Below are 12,797 nucleotides of genomic sequence, written 5' to 3' on the forward strand. Positions count from 1 at the left end.
ATTTGAGGTCTGTTTTTGTAAACTTCATATCTTGGGGCACCAGTTTGTACCAGTTATCTTCTGAGATGTCTGGCCTCGCGTGGGCCTTTCATTCATTCATTCATTCATTCATTCATTCATTCATTCATTTATTTATACATACAAGCACTGGGTACTGTCAGAAGTGTGAGAGGGTGAGAGAATTCACCAGCACCAGAGTGGCGAACAGAACAGGCAGACTGACGAAATACACTGCTGAGGGAGCAGCGGGCTTGGCAGGAGAGGTCTGTTGTGCCATGTGGGACCCTCGCCGATGGCCTGGGGGCCGGGGATCTAACTGCTGCTACAGAGGCTTCGGGCAGCTTTGCAGCCCAGCACTCAACCCCCTCCGCCACCAGGGGAGGCCCTCGTGTGGCCTTTTGATGCAGACTGTGTCCTTGCCCTGCTTCTTCATTGCTGGAGCTGGGTTGGTTTTTCTGGTTGGTGGTCAGGTCTGGGGGCTGATTCCCAAGCCAACCATATCAATTTTGATTTCCTTACTTATTCAAGCCTCCTGGATTTGCATTCTGGGCAAGGAGTGGGGGCTTAGTTTTTACCCTTATTAAGTGATACCCCTCAGTTCCCTCTGGATCTTCTGCACATCCCAGTTTAAGAATAATCTTTGGTATATCAGTCTATAATTCTGCATAGTTAAACAATAAAGTGAACTTCACATTTGCACACTGAAGCTAGACCAGGAAATATAAAAAAAATTGTAGGATGGATACTTTTAAGAATTTCCAGAATAGGGGCCTCCCCGGTGGCACAGCGGTTGAGCGCTGGGTTGCGAAGCTGCCCGCAGCCACTGCGGCGCCGGTTCGATCCCCGGCTGCTCCCCAGCCACCGGAGGAGGGTCCCATATGGCGCGCAGACCTCTCCTGCCGCCCGCTGCTCCCCTCAGCAGTGTACCTCGGTCCTTCTGCCTGCTCTGCTCCCCGCTCTGGCTCTGGTGAATTCTCTCACCCTCCCGCGCTTCTGACTGTACCCAGTGCATGTATAAACAAAACAAACAAACAAAATAAATAAATAAATAAAACATGCCTCTATAAAATAAAAAAAAAAAAAAAAAAAGAATTTCCAGAATAAGAACTCCGGAAGGTTGTAGATTCTCCTGTTCTGCAGCCTTCGTGAGTAATATGCATTGGCAAGTCTGATTTAAAGGTGATTTCTGCTGTAGGTAGACAGCCTCCCTGGGATCCCTTAAATAATATGGCATTCTCTTTTTTATGTGACATTGCAGAAAGAATGAGACTTTTATAAGGAGTCCTTCTCTAACTAGTAGTCTTGACTCTGGATGACTTACCTCAAAAAGGGCCTGGCAGATATTAAGTCCCTAGAAAATTTAAATGAGTTCTGTTCATCCATCACTGCAGTCTTGGAAAGGGAAAGTGCAATGTTCCTAACTTTTGAGGTCCTTGCTCTTCCTATGTACCAGGTCCCACTGTGGGCTCTGGGATTTGCAGAGTGATGAGTGGTTTCACTTTTCTTGCTCTGCTCCTTGCAGGCTGAGTGACTTTGAACAAGTTCTTTAATATCTCTGAGCCTCAGTTTTCTCATAGGCAACACTTATCTCTGATATTGGGTGAGATGATGGGTGAAGATTCAGAGAAAGAATGCATGAAAGGCATTAATATTAATGTCTAGCACGTAATAAGTGTGCAATAAATCTCAACTACTCTGATTTGACTGCTTTTGATCTGTGATATACTTGATCAGTGATGTGCACAGAGAGGAGAAATAAGATTTTAATATGAGAAAAGTTATCAGCCTGTCGTATCTTTTGCAAACTAACACTAGGTCTAAGGAGCCTTGGGAAAAGGTTTGACTTCTATTAATTTTGCTGTTGGCCGTAATTGTTTAAAATTAATTATATGAAAATGATAATGAATATTTAGTTCATTTCCACCTGGGAATCAACAGAGCATGGTAGGTAAAGCCAAGACCTTTGGTGCGGTACAAATAGATGTCTGAGTCTGCATTTGTCACTTGTGAAGTCTGTGATCTTGGGCAAGTTATTGAACTTCTCCAGGCTCTATTTCCTAGTCTATAAGCTGGGAAGAACATGGACAGCATTGTGAGGATAAGTTGATTCTGAGGTAAAACACGTGGCATGGTGTTTGCTCCAGGGAACGTACTCAGCCGCCACCATCATCAATAGAGACCCTTGTAAACATGGGTGTCCCTGCGTTCCAGTGCTTTATGGAAAGACAGTTTTGTTGGGGTTGCCTTTTTGCTTTAAATTTAAAATAGATCAGGAATAGCTTTTAGAGTGTATTACCCTCTACACTTTACATTAGCAAACAGAGGTTCTCCTTAGCAGAGGAGAGAAGTGAGGGTTAGAAGAGCAGGAAGCAGGCTCTATGCGACTTTCTCAGATAAGGCATGAATGTTCTAGGACCCTAGGAGAAGGGTGGGGATGCATTACCAAAGCAAATTCTCCTTGCTGGATTCATTTCTCTTCCTTCTCTCTCCTCCCTTCCCCTTCTCTTTTTCCTTTCTACACAGGGATATTGGCATGGAGATAGAGAGATTTTGCCCGTGAGGTTAGGCCATTGCTGTTTTTCTAGGGCAGATGCTGGTAAAACACAAAAGGGCCCATTATCTGCTTTTTTTCTTATTCATTCTTGCAACAAAATAACAGGAGGATGGGGAAAGGCACTATCAAAGGCACTGCTGCTCAAAGGAAAAACTCCTCAATGATCAGTATTATTGTTGGAAATTCCTTCTGTTTCTTTGACAGCGTAATCATTTTTCTTCCCTTGATTTTTGCCTGTTTCCCTGAGGCACCCAGGATAGTTTTCCCCCTTTTCAAAGATGCGCCTGTTGCATAGAAAGCAGCAGTAGAGAGTGTCTCGCCATGGCTCTAGGGTATGGACAGGGCATGGCCTGGCCCCACACAGCTGGATCTGCATTGCCCCTGGTGGGAGGTATTGCTCTGCCAGGGCAGGAGAGGGTTCTGAGAGGCCTGTGGACAAAACATCCCCCCAAACCCATCAAATCACAAGGTGAGAAATTTATTCCCTTTCCACTTCTCTTTTAGTCCTCAAGGACTGGGATTCTGTCTGGTGCTAGTGTATTTTAACACCTCTCTAACACTTACTAATGTCCCTTTATAATAAAGTGAGAAGGCAGGCCTTGGAGGCAGGGTTTTCAGTGGCCTATAATACGTAGCTAGAATTGAATAACTTTGTACTCATCCTTATGGTGACATTCTATTTATGGCAAGGGACGCTGGTTTCCATTTTCTATAATTTTAAGTTTCCTTGAACAAATGGAAGTTAAAATGAGAGTTGAGTAAAACAAACTAATGTAACGAACTGTAGGTATTATACAGACATGGCAAAGATGTTGAAGACTGGAAGGTTGCACAGGACTAGAGTTTGAGAAAATGGTAGTCATTGGGTGCAGTGAGATGCTTTCCCTTTCCCAGGCTTGCTTCTAAGGTGGAGCCTTTTCTTCTCGAAGCCAGGTGGCTGGGTGCAGCAGTTTGTGAGTCTTCATAATACTCAAAGCCAAGTTCTCAAAAAGGTAAGGGGATGCTGCTGGGGAAATTTATTTTCCACATTTTACATTTTTATTTTTTACATTTTTAAAGCACAGGTTTATTAGGAAAAGGAGACAGAAAAAGAGAGGCACCTGCATTGTCACAGGTAGCCAGGAGAGCTGCTGCTGGGGAATATTTTGAATTTAGCTTTTAGTTATGAGTACAAGATGTCCCCCAGACTCTTTCCCCAGGAGAGGATAAAGGTAGCAGGGAGATGGAATCTCAGAGTTTGGTTTATTTGGATTTATATCTCAGTCAAAAAAGTATTACTGTACATTCTAGATTCATAGCAGCGGGGTTCAAATGCAGACTCTGACATTTACTAATGGGGTAAGCATGGGCAAACTACCGTCTTTGGGCTACAGTTTTCCAAAATATTGGAAACTCGTAGGTTTATTGTGAAGATGAATTAACAATAGAGAGTCCCTAGTGATGTGCACAGAGAGGAGAAATCTGGTCATGGCGGTAACTGCATGATAAGTGCTCAATAAATGTTAGGTGCTATTGTTGTCATTGTCATCACCACCGCCATCTTAGTTGAGAGTCTCTCTGAGCCTCATGGTCTTTGTTTGTAAAACCAGGCTGTTGTTTCCAACCTTAAAAGGTCAATGATGCATGGCTAATGGATAGTCAGTGTCAGCTCCCTACCATTGCTTTCTCCTGAAAATGTGAGACTGGTAAGCTGAGGCAAAGCTCCAAAGCTGCAGATGTATGGATTTTGTACTTTACTAATTTTGGAGTTCTGAGTATAGATGCCTGCGCAGGCACCATGTTGCTGTGATACTTGACACAGTTGTGGGAGGCAGGTCTGAATGGCTCTCATTCAGAATATCAGACCTGTGCCTTATGGTGCAGCTCTTTAACCAATCAAGCCAAATCTCCCCATTTGTGAGTCCTTTTACATAATCATATTCCAGCTATAGCAAGACCAAGCTCCTTTGCTCTCAAGGTAGAAACAGTGAGGTCTTCAGGAGCCTTGCTCAGTTTTAAACCCACACCACTTCTCTTGCTTGAAGTTAGCACCATTTTATTAAGTTGGTAGTGAGCTGTAGCTACCCCACTTTCCCTTTGTTCATCTACTATCGATCTAAACTAATCACTTAATTAGCCCAGACAAGAAGTCTTCTGTGGTGTTAAATAACTCTAAAAACCTACTGGAGATGCTTGAGTGGCCCAATTGGATTTAACTTGCAGTTCATTACCTCTAGACTAAGATATGTTAAATGCAGGCTCTGAAAGCAGCTATGTTCTGCTTTGAGAACAAATTCTGTTTACTTGTAGGAAAAAATACCAATTAGCACTCTAAGGCACTGTTTTTCAAAGTGTGGGCCCTGACCCACCACGGTCAACACCCCCCGGGAACATATCGGACCCTGCTCCAAGATACTAATTGGAAACTTTGGAGCAGGGCCTTTAAGAAGCCCTCCTGGAGACAGTGATCAAGCACTGCTGTAGACTGGTTCTCAAGCTCAAGTTTTTGTGTACTTAGCTTCTGACAGAGAGAATTAAAAGAGGAAAGGAGGAAATAGATAAAAAAAGAGGATGGGCAGGAATGAAAATGGGAAAGGTGGGTGAATGAAACCTGAGTAACCAGATGGGGCGTCTGTTCATAAAGTATCCCCTTGAATCAGCCACATAGGCTTTTTGGGAATTTGGGAGTATATTTCAGATCCTTCCTTAGGAACAGAAGGGGAGAAGGAGATGTTCACCCCAGGTGGGTGACTGGACGGAGTGTGGCCCAGACGCTGCTCCTCAGTAGCCCTCTCTCATCTGCAGTTTCGTTTTCTGCGGTTTCAGTTAACCTGAGGTTGACTGAGGTCTGAAAAAACTATGAGAGAGAGAGAGACCCATGCAAATAACTTTTATCACAATATATTGTTATACATCCTCAATTTTATGATTGTTGTTAATCTCTTACTGTGCCTAATTTATACATTAAACGTCATCACATGTATGTATGTGTAGGGAAGAGCATGTGTAAGATTTGGTACTAGCTGCAGTTTCAGTCAACTACTAGGAGAAGGGAGGACCACAGTTTAGTCCCAATTATTCTTAGAGTGTCCAGGATGGACATACAGAGGGTACTTAGTAAATGTTCATTCAGTTGATCAAGATGGAACCTCCAGTGGTCTAAATTGAGAATCTGCAGCTAGCTTTATTCTGGAGAAAACAAGCACATTGGGTCTGACTGTAGAGGAAACCAGGAGTTAGCTCTGGCTACTATGCTCTCTTGTTCTGCCTTCTGGAAACAGCTAGCACAGGGAAAGAGCACCAGGCTTTCATACATGGACGTGCGTTCTTACTAATATGTGACCCTAACCAAGTCACAAGTGCTCTAAACTTCAGGTTCCTCATCCACAGAGGGAGGATGAGTTACATTTAGATGTTTTTGCGCAGCATTGTAGCCCAGGCACCCAGGACATAAAATACTTGGCACACAGTAGGTGTTGAATAAATATTTGTTCAATAAGTGAAAAGGTAGGAAGGAAAGAAGAATGATCATATGAAGCTTATATAAAGTAATGCTTTGAAAATGCCCAGCATAACATCTGGTAGATAGATGTTCTGTAAATAATATCTATCCTAGTGAGCATAAGGATGGAAATGATGATGATGAAACAGAATGGATTCAATAACCAATTTTCTAGCTGCCTAGAACTGGATTTATATTTCTATTCTTGCTTAAACTAGTCTGCTTCTTCCAACTCTCCTTTCCTCTGAAATCTGGGTCACTCCACTTTCTAGCTATACCTTAGGATCATCTCAGTTTTGGCTGCTGAGCCCAAAAGCCTTTGAGCTCAGCACATAGCAGGTGGTCAAGATGTTTTTAGAACTGAAATGAGCTATCTGGATGTGACTGTGCTTGTGGGTCACGGGTGCCATTCCTTCCTAGTAGGACTGACTCATTTTTAATCCCTATAACTGAGTAATTACATGTTAATTATCTCAAGTTGTTTTATTTCCAGGATAGGTAATCATTAACCTTTTGACTAGCACATTTGCCTCACAATCATAGAGAAAGCATTTTTAGTAACACCCTGCCCATGTGTTACTAGGTTACAGAAATGCCTTTAGTTGCCTTCATTTACATGATTAAAGGGACATTTTTATCTCAAGAATTTTGGGTAGCCCTTGCTTTTCCTTAACTACCCCCCTCATCTCTTTGAACATCAATAAAAAAGCCCAGCCCATCAAATCAATAGAAATTTGAGGAGAAAAATTGGGAATGGTAATTCTTAAATTTGCTGAGAATCCTTGGTTATCAGTTTTTCTCCAAGGAGCATACTTTTTGGAAAACAGACTTGAGCCCCAAATCTAGTCCCATACCCACCTATTATCAACTTTGTGTCTTTGAGCAAGTTACCTAACCTTTCTGAGTCTAGATTTCCCTATATTATATAGAGATCTGATTTGAATCAAATAAGATAAAAATCACATACAATGAACATACAACAAAACTTCAATATTCTTCTGTTTCCAGATTATTGGACAGGTTATACTCAACAGATAGTCCAGTGGGAGAAATAAGTACATGGCCAGACCTTGCTTTGAAGTTTGGATATAGGGATGCATGAGTGGGACCCCCGTACACACATCCAGTCAGCCACTCTTTGCCATCAGATCAGTGACTCTCTAGCTCTTCAGTGAAACAGAAGAATCTAGTATTGGTGCTCAAATATAAGTCAGAATTAGAAGGCTATTCCAGCTACATTTTTTCAACTAAACATTATTCTCCACTGCCTTTTGCATTTTCCCCATCAGACCAAACCCATTTTAGTAAATGGAATGAAAACTAGCTTTTTCCATGTTGTTATCAGTAGACCTTGTTAGTTCTCAAAACATCTGATAAGAGGCACTATACAACAGTCCTTGATGGGATATCATGCCTTTCAGTTAAACAGAGTCTCCTGGGGCTGGCATGGAAGTGGATTTTTGGGGCTGATCTTCTGTACCCACAACCTCACCATGGCAGAGTTATAGGAAGAGATTGAAATGAGGGAATTTAGTCAGTCATAAATAAGGTTCTTGGAGAGTTTTAACTGCATAGACAAATGGAAAATAAAGCTGTAAGCGGGCTTGCAGTATGACTCAACTAACTTATTTAGTGACAAAATGTCTATTCATTTCTTTGGTTGAAAATCAATGAGTGAAATGTGAAATTAACCCTGGAGGCAGAGGGCAGGCACTCTGGTGACATTCACTTAAAACCAAGATGGGATCAATATTTGATGTGTTGGGGATAAGAGGAATTGGCATGTTTAGGGCTCTTCTCTGGACCACAAGTCAGCAACCATCAAGTGGGGGAAATTGCCAGTACTAACCGTCTTCCTTTCCTGGCATTTATCTTCTGAACACATCCTATTCAGATTGGAGTGCTTTTTATCATCAGCTGAGATAGAAGGATCCAGACTCTGCTTGGGAATCAGAGGGCTTCCTGGTCTCAAGAAGGCATCCCTGATTGTTGTTAATAAATAGACCTTTAGTAGAGACACATAAGATTTTAAGTAAAATATGATTCAAGCATACTCAGTCCATTGGCTTATACTGGGTCAGAAACATTGAAAGGCCAAATGTCTTAAGCAGTGGGCTGGTTGGTTCATATCAAATCCCTGTAAATGATACCTGATTTTGGAAAATAATCTTTTTAGAATTGATTAAGGATATTAGATATGTTTAAGGCTTCTAGAGTATCATTCTGTATTATCCAAATGGACCCTAAATGCAATGATAAGTGTCCTTTTAAAAGACACTTTTATAAGGTATAAGGGGAGGGACAGGGAAAGAAGAGGAGAGATAGAGGTCGAGGTTGGAATGAAACCAAAGAACTCTGAGTTGGTGGTAGCTGCCAGGAGCTAGGAGAGAAACCCTTAGGGCCTTTGGAAGGAGCAAGGTCTAGCTGGATTTTGGACTTCTGGTCTTCAGTCTGTGAGAAGTCCTATTTCTGCTGACTTCAGCCACCCAGTGTGTGGCTATTTGGCATGGCAGTCACAGGAAACTAGCCTGCCATGTATTGGTGATGGTACTGGGGTCAGGAGTAGCCCTTAAATCAAAAGAGATGCTCAAGGAAGCTCTTTGTGAAAAATGAAAAATCTTGCTTGTGGTTCTTTGTAGCAGTACCATTGACGTATTTTCTCTATAAATCCCCCTTTTTAATATATTAGAGGAAAGAAAGAGCCAACTTCTGCCATCCTCTTATGGGTAAGGGGCTTGCTTTAGAAACCAATACTGAGAACTCTTCCATTTCCCATTCCTACTTTCCCACAACTCAGTTTGATCTGAGATGCACGATCACCTCATTACATTTATTAGCTTTCTGAAACTAATTTTCCCCTTATAAGCTCTTTCAGCGATCCCTCTTTGCAGAGGAGCTACGAGGAGGATATGAACAAGAAAAGGTTTCACATTTCTTATTCTATTATCTTACCTACCAAAATGGAAGCTAAATTTCTCAGCCTAAAAATCTTGTGTTTATAGGAAGCGTGGTAATTCTAAGAGCTTGACTTCTTCGGTTGTGCCTTTCAGAGGCCGCAAGATATCCAATTTTAAATTAGCCAACACATGAGATATTTTAACTACCATTTTATTTCCATCCAGACCAAGGGACAATTTAGAGAAGGTTCTATTCTAAGTACATAGCCAAGGATCTATGGAAGGGCTGTTGGTACCGTTGTTTTGAAGTTAGCCTGTCAGTCACCATGATTGAAACAAAACCCTGATGGCTTCCACAAGTGTAATAAAATGCTTCACAAAAGGTTGCAGAATTGTATGTTGTAATAAAGTCTGCTTAGCTTCATTTCCAATGCCGCAGAGACCTAGAGAACGAGGCCCATTTCCTTATGCCTTGGGATTTGTTTGAGTTACTTTCGTGCCTGGAAATGACAGAACATAAAAACAGACATTTACTTAAAATGGATAGCATTTTTTGAGTCATGGCAATAAACAAAATGTAAGTTTGTTTACTGATAATCTTTTTGATTGCCATTAACGTTTTATACAAAGCCATATAGTTGTGGGCAGATTATGTGAAATATGCAGGTTCCAACCCTGTTGATACCAGTATTCGCTGGGTCTCCAAATTGTGTATGGCCTCTGCCCACAGCCCATGAGGTCATCATGGTCTCCTAAGAATCTACTTTATGGACATAAGACTTCTATACAAACCAAGCCCCTTAGGTAAGCATAGCTTCTCTCAATTAGGGAAAAATAGCTTCCCCCAAAATGCCCATTATTACAATTACCTGGTAAGATTACTAAAAAACACAGATTTCTAGAGTCCCATTTTCCTCCCACCCCATTCTGATTTAACAGGTATAGAGGCCCAAGAACCAGTATGTTTAACAAGCTCTTCTTATGAGTCTGGGAATGATCATACTGGTGGGTAGCAGGCAGAGTCAGAAGTTAACTTCAGGATTTAGGTGAGGTCCAAAACAAGTAATTTCCACTCATAAAAGAGGGAGGGGTAGCCCTTTAACCTTATTTAGAATAAATCAGAAATGCATGTCATAGCCATGACACACACACTCCGTTTACCCCAAAGAAGACTTGGCTGGAACTTTCACTTCTGGGCCTTAATTATTGGTATCAGTCAAAGGAGTGTTGTCCGGAATAGGTCTAGCTGGGGGATAAGCATGGAGGATGCTGGACAGGGCATATGATTACAGAGAAAAGGAAATTTAATAGAAAGGGAAGCAGGATAAGAATTTTACAGGCTAGATTTCATAAAATGTGGGAAAATTAAAATAAAGGATGCTAGGAGATGTTTGGGGTAACAACCGTGGGTGAAAGATTTGAAGAAATTTTGAGAGATACTATTGAGAAGCACAAACAGACTTCCCTTTAGTGTTTTCAAAAGATTTCGGTGAATATTTACATTGCTTTTCACTTATTGTTTGCCATTTGTGGCTCTGAAAGCAACACAGGAGACACAGGCTTGGGAGACTGAGGAGCAAACACCCAGCTTCCTGCTGTATCTGCTGTGTTGTTCCAGGCTAGCCCTGCTAGCAGTCACTCATTTTTTTCTATAAATTCCTAACAAATTCAGAGAGCAAAAGACAGGCAGGTCATCTCTTTGGAATTATAGCTGGTTCCTTCTGGAATCTAGTATACAGAGAACTAAATCACGTCTACTTCAGCCTTCATATCTGAGCTTGCGATCTACTGTTCCCTCCTCCCTCCACTGATGTCTGTAGGTGAGGGGTAGAGAGAGGAGGAGAGTATGTACCCCTCAGCTTGCCCCCTGGAGAAGGGGACCTGCCTCTTTCCTACAGGATATTAGGATCATCCCTATTGTGCCAGCACCACCCATCTTGCCTGGACATCCAGGTCATCTCCCAATCATTCATCATTGCCTGTGTCCTTGAACAATTATTGACTTTGAGTCAGAGGCACCTGTGCAGGCCTGAAAATGGATGTGCTCTCTTTCCTCTGCCTCGCCTGTCCAAGGCAGATTTATATCCTAGTAGAAGTTTTTCTTAAGTTTTATTTTTGGTCTTTTGAACATCGTGGCTCCATGTTATTTCCCCTACCAGCCCTGAAATTTCTAAATCTCTGTGAATGCCTCTCCCCAGGTCTGAACAGGCTTTCCATCTGTCTGTGAACCATTGCTTTGGCATTTGAACTGTCTGCCTAGCTTTTCCAGGTTCTGTCTTCAGCAGTTTCTTTGTTCTAAGTAATCTGGAAGCAGATTTTGCTGTTTACTCCTGAGCGTGATCCTTGAGAACACCAGGGCCTGAGTCCAGCCTCATCATTTACTGTGTGTTGCTGGGCAATAGGATGGCGGAGAGAGCTGAGTGGGTTAATACACATAAAGCTCTTCCAGCATTGCTAGCACACTGTAAGTGCTCGCTAATATTAGCCCCTGTATTGTCACTATCATTGCTTATTCTTTGTCGCCAGGTGGCTCCTAGTTGATAATACGGAACCACGAATGCCAAAGTGAATGAAAGTCAATACTTTAGCTGCTCAGGAGTCAGCCTCACTAATGAGAAGGGTCATGTGGGCAACATACTAATCCTCCCACCTTCCGGTTGGAATTCATATTTGTTGAAGTGTGAAAAAAGATCTGAGGAGGGTGCAAAAAAGTGAAGGAAGCAAGGTGCTTCCAACACTTGCACAGGGGGAGGCCTGGCAGTAGATGGACAGGCGGGATTGAGCAGCCCAGACAAGGTGGAGGTTAGGGAGTCCAAGAACAGAGGGCAAGAGCTCAGGATGCCTGCAGTTTGATGATTCCCATGACTGTGTCTTCCAAACATTCCTATGTTCCTGCTAAATGCAGTGGCAGAAGGACAGTTACTATCCCTCTTCCCTGCGAGGCCGGACTCAAGATAACATGAAGCTCACTCTCTAGGATTTGCTGAGTGGAGTAGAGATTGAGGCAGAATGAATGCGCCCTTGTGCTAGACAGTAGTGAAATTGTTGGAGGGGAACTTGGACCTTGGAAGGAAAATAAAAATGTCAGATGGAGAAGTTTAAACAGGGTTCAAGTAAAGTTTGCTGCATGATGGGGACTGTAATCTTATCCATCTCTTCCTGGAATCTTCAGGGAGTCTTTGGAGTTCATTTGCATCTTGCTGTCATGATTTAATGGGTACAGGGTGGGAGTAGAAGCACCAAAGCATTGCGGGGGTGAACTAAACCAGGCTGACTTTTCCTTGAACATAAAGGCGTCATCAAGATCCTTAAAGTCTTTCTCCACAAAGAATGGGGGCAGTTCCCTGTTTTAAACAGATTCAACTCTCCTCTGCACTCATCAAGGCAATGCCTTTCACTAAGTGTGTACGTGAAGGAGGCATCTACCTCTTACCCCATTCCTGATGCGCTCTAATGGGCGCAGAGGAAAAGGCCCTCTTCTGCTTTGAAGCTAAGAAAACAGGTCATTGTTTCTGTCTTCTGTAGGGCTGAGGTCATAGAAACTCAACAGGCCTCCCTTCAGTTTCTTTAAGATAATGTTTCTCAGCTTGATGGGTCATGGAATCACCTGGCAGGTCTAAAAATTTCCTTGCCTCCATTGCCCCCAGAGCTTTCACTCTAAATGGTTCTAGAGTGTGGTCTGGGCCTCTGGAGGGGAGTCACTGAGTATGATGGTGAGTAACTCCAAGCCCGTCTCCTTCCTGATCCAGTTCCAAAGTCTGCTCCCAATAAAATACTCTAAGTGCTCCAAAGAAACTCACTTGTCTTCTGTGGCAAATATTTAACTTCTGAAAGGTAATCAGGCTTCTGTGCTCTTAGCAGAACC

At 42.5% G+C, this 12,797-nt stretch overlaps 1 protein-coding gene and 1 long non-coding RNA gene across 18 annotated transcripts in view; one reads left to right on the forward strand and one right to left on the reverse strand.

Moving 5' to 3' along the window:
• LOC119230640 (uncharacterized) overlaps positions 1–12,797 on the forward strand; it is a 587,338-nt gene that overhangs the window by 516,216 nt on the left and 58,325 nt on the right. Inside the window, exon 10 of one of the 7 annotated variants that reach the window (XR_008551841.1) lies at positions 3,449–3,523. The exons of the other annotated variants lie outside the window; for them this stretch is intronic. This is a non-coding gene — a long non-coding RNA (uncharacterized LOC119230640). Of the gene's footprint in view, positions 1–3,448; positions 3,524–12,797 lie in introns of those variants that run through there. 7 annotated transcript variants of the gene reach the window in all.
• The window catches only part of FHIT (fragile histidine triad diadenosine triphosphatase), a 1,313,834-nt gene continuing 1,310,153 nt past the window's right edge, over positions 9,117–12,797 (reverse strand). For all 11 annotated transcript variants that reach the window (XM_054695155.1, XM_054695163.1, XM_054695138.1 and 8 more), the window contains one exon: positions 9,117–9,432. The gene's annotated coding sequence lies outside the window, so the exon portion shown is untranslated. The remainder of the gene's footprint in view (positions 9,433–12,797) is intronic.

The sequence above is a fragment of the Talpa occidentalis genome, unplaced genomic scaffold (assembly GCF_014898055.3).
Source record: "Talpa occidentalis isolate TD23 unplaced genomic scaffold, MPIMG_talOcc4v2.1 talOcc4.10, whole genome shotgun sequence".
In the NCBI taxonomy this organism is placed as follows: Eukaryota; Metazoa; Chordata; class Mammalia; order Eulipotyphla; family Talpidae; genus Talpa; species Talpa occidentalis.